Genomic DNA, 7,505 nt, shown 5'->3' with positions numbered 1-7,505 from the left:
ATTTTAGATTTCCTAGGTATCTAATTATATCATCTACAAATGGGAGTTTTGTCTTTTTTTCCTGTATGTAAAACATTTTTCTTATCTTATTGCATTTGACAGAATCACCTTTAATGTTAATATATAGAGGTAATTTGGGGTATTGCTGTCTTATTCCTGATTGTAATGGAAATGGCTTCATTATTCACTATTTTGTATGATACTTGCTTTTAGTTTTGGCAAACAGTCTTTATTATGTTTAAATACTTAGTTTATATATTTTTAATTTGAAAAAATTTTGAATTCACAAAAAGATATTGAGAAAAAAACATAACTAATGTAAATATACTCACCAACTAAAATTAACCATAGACATTTGACATTATAGTCTTATTTTAGTTAAATTTTTCGTTTGGAATATCTACTAAATTTTGTCAAAGACTTTTTAATCGTTAACTTATATAATCATGCATTTTCCTCCTTTAGTTTATGAATATATTTAATTATGTTAATAATAATGATATATGTCTTAATGTTGACTTAATTTCATATTCTTGAAATAAACCTATTTGGTATTGTTGAATTAACCTTAACTTACTGATGGACTTAATTTGGTAATATTAGACTTGGTTAAAGTGCTCAGCTGCTAACCAGAAGTTCAGTAGTTCAAACCCACAGCCACTTTGCAAGAGAAAGATGTGGCAGTCTGCTTCTGTGAAGATTACAGCCTTGGTAGCTATGAGTTGGAATCGACTCAATGGCAATGAATATGGGATGTTATATTTATATTTGATCTATATTTTCTTTTTCATACTACCTTTAATTTATTTTCTATTCAGATTATGCTTCATAACAATCTTATTTTCTTGTCCGAAATAGATTAAATGTCATAAGCAGAATATTCTCTTTAAAAATTAGAACACAGCTATAAAACCAGGGTTAGTCCCCTCTTAAAATGGTAAGTCTTCCACTGCCTTTCCAAAGTTCCTTAATGCTCATTGATTTTTTTGAGTACTCTGCCTCTCTTTGGGTCAATTTTAGTATGTACTATAGATTTATTTATTTTACTAGGAGATTCATCTATTTTCTCTAAATCTTCAAATTCCTTGCCATATATTCTTTTAAAGGCACACAAAGTTGCACGAAATAATCTCTTACAATTTTAAAGATGCTTCCATATCTGTGGTTATATGTTCCCTCAATCTTAATATTAAATCTTTTTGCTTTCTCTCTCTCTCTTTCTCTGTCTCTGTTTGTGTCTCTTTCTCTCTCCTTAATACGGATTCCCATGATTTTATCAATTTTATTGCAACCTTTAAAGTACTAGCTTTTGGTTTTATTTATCTTTTCTACTACTTTTTGCTTGTTTGAACTTTAAAATAAGTCTACAACTACCTGTACATTGACAGTAGGGCTTTTAATCAAAGGTTAGCTTTTAGGCCTAAAATGTTGATGTGTCACTATAAAAGAAAAGGCTAAAGTGTCACAGAAGAATTAACTGTTTATTGAACATCTTCTGTGTACATGAAACTTACCAGTACTATGCATTTCCAGCTTCCTTAGAAAGTTGAAATATCCCAGAGTGGGAAGGTAAATAAGTAAAAGGGCACAGGTACGCCTCTGTAAATAACTAATTAATTAATCAATAATTAAGTTTGGTATATTTCAGCTCTGCACTGCAAGCAGGCTATGTGAACTTCTGATACCATTTTATATTTTCCTATGGTGCAGTTCGATTATTTTACCCAACTAAAGTTGAAACTGGGGAATACAGACAAAAGCGATCTCTAGCTGTTAGTGGTAAAAAGAAACAGATGCATGAAGACCTTAGGCATAACCAAAATAAAGTAAGATTTTCTTGTCTTTGCACGACTTTTCTCATACTTAATATCTTATGCTCGATAATTTTTTTAAAATACTTTTTTCTATACAAACTCAGTTTATGTGAAAGTTATGACAACTATGGTAGTAGGCTGAAAAAACAGCCCCACAAAGATAGATTCAATTTCTAATTCTCAGAACATATGAATATCGTCTTACAGCAAAAGAGTGAATGTTACCTTATTTGGAAAAAGAGTCTTTGTAGATGTGATTAAATTAAGGCTCTTGAAATGGGAAGAGCATCTTGGATTATTCAGATGTCCCTAAATGCCTTAACAAGTATCCTTATAAGAAAGAGGCAGAGAGAGATTACACACACACACACACACACACACACACACACACAGAGGAGAAGAGCATATCAAGACAAAGGCAGAGAATGGAGGGATGTGGCCACAAGCAAAAGAACACTAAAGAATGCTTGCAGCCAACAGAAGTTGGAAGAGGCAAGAAATGGATTCTCCCTTGGAGCCTCCAGAGACAGCACGGGTGTGCCAACACCTTGATTTCAGATTTTTGGCCTCCAGAACTGTGAAAAAATGAATTTCTGTTGTTTTAATCCATCAACTTTGTGGTCATATGTTACAGCAGTCCTAGGAAATTAGCACAACCACTTTATATCGTAAATTTAAACTTTTTTCTATTATGTCCAGGGAAACCCTTGAGTCTTAGTCATATTTAATCATTTAGGGTAAGAACTGAAATCCTTGTTCAATACACAAAGATTTGTTTTAAACTGTCATCCTTCAGCAAGACAAAGGAAGGCCGCAGGCAAATCATTAAAATGATATGACTCAAATTCTAAACACTAGGGTACTTCCTGCTGAACTGCATATTGATTATCAACCAGCAAAGTCAGATTTCATTTAAATCCATCAGTACACGAGCAGACATTTATAAGTCTCACTGATTTTAGTTATTTTGTTTTTTTTAATTTCATTACATCCACAAGATGATGCTCCTTTAGAGAGAAACAACAATAAATCAAATTCCCAGTGAAGTAAAATTTTATTTACCCTCTAAGTTTTTATTCATATTGGAAGTTAAAAGTATATATATGTAATTATGTGAATCAGATTCCACTATAATAAATACCAAAAATTACCTTGTTTTACTAATAATAACTAGTTTGAACAATTATTACCAGATACTCTATAGACATTATCACCAATCTTTACAATAGCCTTGAAAAATAGATTTAAGTATATCCATTTTAGAAACGAGGAAAATGAGAATCAGAGAAGTTAAGTAACTTGGTCAAGGTCATTAAGGTAATAAGATACAAAGTAAAGGTAAAGGTTCTCTGACTTCATAGCCCATGCTCTTTCCACTATATTGCACTTGCTCTTAACTCTAATACCTGCTATCACATATTGCTTGGGGAAGCGAGTACTTAAAACAAAATAGGGTTTGAACCTTAGGGGTCAGTGAGTTTATATTAATGGGAAAGGAACAACTCAGAAACGGAGGGTGAGAATGGATGCACAACTCGAAGAATGTAATCAACGTCACTGAATTGTACATGTAGAAATGGTTGAATTGGTGTATGTTTAGCTGTGTATATTCTCAACGACAACAACAAAATGAAAAAAAAAAAGAAATAGAATCAGAGAAATAAAATAAACAAAAAATAGGGTTTCAGTTTCTTCCTTGTGCTCTTCTTCCTCTCTCTCTGCTCTTCCTACTCCTACTTCAACATCATCAAAAGAGTCTATGAGTTGGTCTGGAGATACAATAAAAACCATCATTTTGTTTCTATGACAAAACATACACTGAGTTCCTATACCTGGGTTCCCATTCAGTAATAAAATCCACATTAGCACCCAATTCTCTTATGTTTATGTACTGTGCTCACCTACATTTCAATTTACTTTGTTCTAAAACTTGCATAAATATCACATGTACTTAGTAAAAGTATTTAATCCTCCGATTTTGCCCATTTTTTCATTCCCTGTCTCAGAAAATGGCATAAACACTTTCCAGTTGCTCAAATTACAAATCTCCAAATCATATGCAACTCTACTCTGACCTCCTTCCCCGCTATATACAACTGGTTGTCAAGTTCTGTATATTCTACAAAAAAAAAAAAAAAAACCCTACAGTTCTTAACTTTTGGGGGTGGGGTTCATGGACCTATTGAAAATCTGATTAAAAACTCATCCCCAAAAGGCACTTATACAAAAAGGTGCATTCAGTTTCTAGGAGTTCACAGGTCTTGGAACTTATCCTTAGACCCCAGTCTCAGAAGCTCCACTCTACCCAGTATTTTCTTCTTAATCTGTCTCAGCTTTCCTTCTTCACTTCATACTTCAGTCTTCGTCTTTCACCTGAGAGATATGTTAGTCTCTCAACTGATTCTCTATCTCCTGACTCCAATCTATCCATTAGCCAGATGCCAGGATAAACTTTCTAAAATAGAGATCTGAGTAGGCCAATGCCTGTCACTGGTGCCCTGGAGACAGCTCATTCTAGCTGGCACGACCTGATTATGCACATCTCTTCCCAGCTCTGAGTTCAGTGATGTAAGCTTGGTAGCTTGAAATCAGTCACGGTGGGAATATTTACACCATGAAAACCAGCAAATGCTACAAATAAGCCCTCCGCCCTTGCCCCAGAGGATAGGTTTACTAGCATGTTACTGCTTGTATTTTCAAATGTTGGTTTTTCCCATTGCCTAAAATCTAATCTCCTTAACATGTTAGGCTTCTATAATCTGGCCTTAAACTTCGTTTCTAACTCCTATTCCACCATCCAGCATGACCAATATACCATAAACTCCGACCACACCAAGCTGCTCTTAGATCTCTGAGTATATGAAGTGGTTTCCCTTATCTGTAACCCAGAATGTGCTAGTCCCAATTCTCTTCTCTCTTCTCAGCAGCCAAATATATGTGCTGAAACCTTCCTTGATTCGAAGTATATCCTAAATATTACCCTTCGTCAAGGTTTTCTCTAATACTACCACTCAAAGTCAATCCCTACTCTGTGCTCCAATACCAGTCTTTTACTACTCTCATTACATTTAACAATTATTTAATAAACATTTATTGAGTACCTTCTAAGCAATGGTGATATATTTCTGTCCTGAATTTATTGTAAGTTCTTTTGGGGAAAAAATTGTTTTATTTATCTTTTTGACTGTCTAGATTGACCCGCCATGCTATGTATAGAATCTTATCCACTGTAGATGTGATGTGCAATGAAAGTTTGTTGAAATTAATCAAAGTCCTTTATGGTTCCCATACAATTCAATGCCTCATTTGATTTTTAATAGAGTCTTAGGTTGTGAGGCTAAAATAAATGCTATATGTGTGTCCCACCTAACAAACAGCAAAGTTGGCAATGGATATCAACTATTAACAAAGTAGAAGATAATATCTATAGTATGACACCTTTGTTTTCAAGGAATACAGAGGAGTAATTTTGAGTAATTAATTTCTTGTTCTGAAGGCTACTTTGTAACCTGTGTTTCTAGCACTGCTTGATGTGTGTGCTGTGAACTCCTATTGAGAGCAGTGATTGGTGAAATTGCTTTTAGGAACAGGTTTGAGAATCCATGAATTTGCCTAGCTTTGGTGCATATTAACCAAACTAGATGTCACATCTTCCCTATGACTCATTCTTTACTGCAGGCAGGAAGAATGAATATTTCTATTCCTAAATTCCCAAAGAGGAAAGTAAGGCAAAAGAGAACTGTGTGGTTTGTTCACATTTAGCATGAAATGTGAATAGCATATGCACTGACACAAAGCAACCAGACAGCATTTTAATTGCTCATCTAACCTCCAGAAAGAGTCACCATCTGCTGAAATTCTGAAGATTAGAAGATATAAAACCTGACAGAAAACTGAAAGCATATAATACACCATAAAGCCTAGTCACAAATCTTGAAAAAATGTAATTTATCTACAAATAAGAAAAAAGTAACTTCATCAATTAAAATAGAGTGCCAAGAAACATTCATATAGGGCTAGAACATCCAATGAAATAGTGTTTTAACCTTTCAAAGACAGTCCACCCTTCTCCCCACAATGAAAGCCTTGTTGTCTGTGGCCAAGGAAATGTCCCCTTCCCAAAAGAAAAAGCAAATATTTCATTGAAAAACATGTACTTTTATCATTGAAATTTAGTTTAATCAAAATAGTTAAAGGTCGCTACAGGGTTGCTATGAGTCAGAATCAACTCAACAGCAACAGGGTTGGTTTGGTTTAGATGACATTTGACCATTTTCACAGAGCCAAGCTTTTCATCTCTATAAATGTCAAAAGTTTTGCCATAGATCAATTGTTAATTTAATATGTATTTTTAGAATCTCATTTTGCAAGTAAAACATGTCAATGCTAAAGATGAATTTCTGTCCCCATGTATTTCTAGGTTCATGTCATAGTTGTCAAAGCATTTATAGTCTACTCTTGAAACAGAAATTAGTGTATTAAGCTTACCTCAAATCTTATTTCTGCTCCATAAATTCATGCATGCAATTCTCAGATATAGGTGAAATGTCAAGTGAATCCCTATCTTAGCTACAATCTTCACTCAGTAAATATTTGTTGATGGTAGTAATAGAATCTAATACTCCTTGCCCAGTCTAAGAGCTTTACAGTATTAATCTCTTTAATCTTACAGCATTCCTATGAGGTCAGTGCCATCATCCGCCCCATTTTACATTTGAAGAAATGAAGGCATCAAAAGTTTTTCATTTTGTTTAATGTGCTCAATATCATAGCTTAACCAAAAAAACAAAACCCATTGCCATCAAATCCAACTCACAGTGACCCTATAGGACAGAGTAGAACTGCCCCATAGGGTTTCCAAGGAGCAGTTGGTGGATTTGAACTGCCAACTTTTTGGTTAGCAGCCAAATGCTTAACCAGTGCACTATCAGGTCTCCATATCATAGCTAGTGAGTATTAAAGCTGGTATTTTAACCCAGGGGGTCTGATGTCAGCACCAGCACGCTTAACCACTATTTTAGGCCTATGGAAAAAATTTCTGATAAATTTTAAATAATATATGATACTTATTTAAATCCCACAAGAAGTAGAACTGTCTAGCTAAAATTTACTATTAATTTTTTTTAGTTTATTTTTATTTTTAGCATTAACATTTTAAAGGAAGTACTGATAGAACAAAAATATTGTGCTGTTTTGTTTTAATGGAAAAATATTAGATATCTATCGTGTGCTAATTGTTATAGCAAAAATACATAGACGGCTAATTAATGTAGAACAGTTTGTGTTTTATCTGAATAGCAAATGACAGAAGTGTTTTTTAGAGACTGACTTTGTAAGCTATTTAAGATAACTTGTACCACTAGAAGGAAATATTCAGAGAAATAAAATTTAGCATTTCCAAGCTTCAAAGAAATGTCAACAAATTTAGATATCTTTCAATAAACCAATCGTATTTTAATTTTTTTTCATCTGTAACATTCCATACATTAATTTGAGATTTTTAATTTGGAGTTTGAAGCATTTTGGTTGCATTACATTTTTGCAGAACCTTCTTTTTTTTTCTTTTTTTATTGTTGTAATTAAATGAAGTTTACATTACAAGTTAGTCTCCCATATAAAATTTCTTTTACATACATTGTTATGAGACCCTAATTATTCACCCCATTCTGCGACAGCACACTCCTCCTTTCC

The sequence above is a fragment of the Trichechus manatus genome, unplaced genomic scaffold (genome assembly GCF_000243295.1).
Source record: "Trichechus manatus latirostris isolate Lorelei unplaced genomic scaffold, TriManLat1.0 scaffold00009, whole genome shotgun sequence".
Lineage (NCBI taxonomy): Eukaryota > Metazoa > Chordata > Mammalia > Sirenia > Trichechidae > Trichechus > Trichechus manatus.
Note: the sequence above shows the minus strand (reverse complement) of the source record.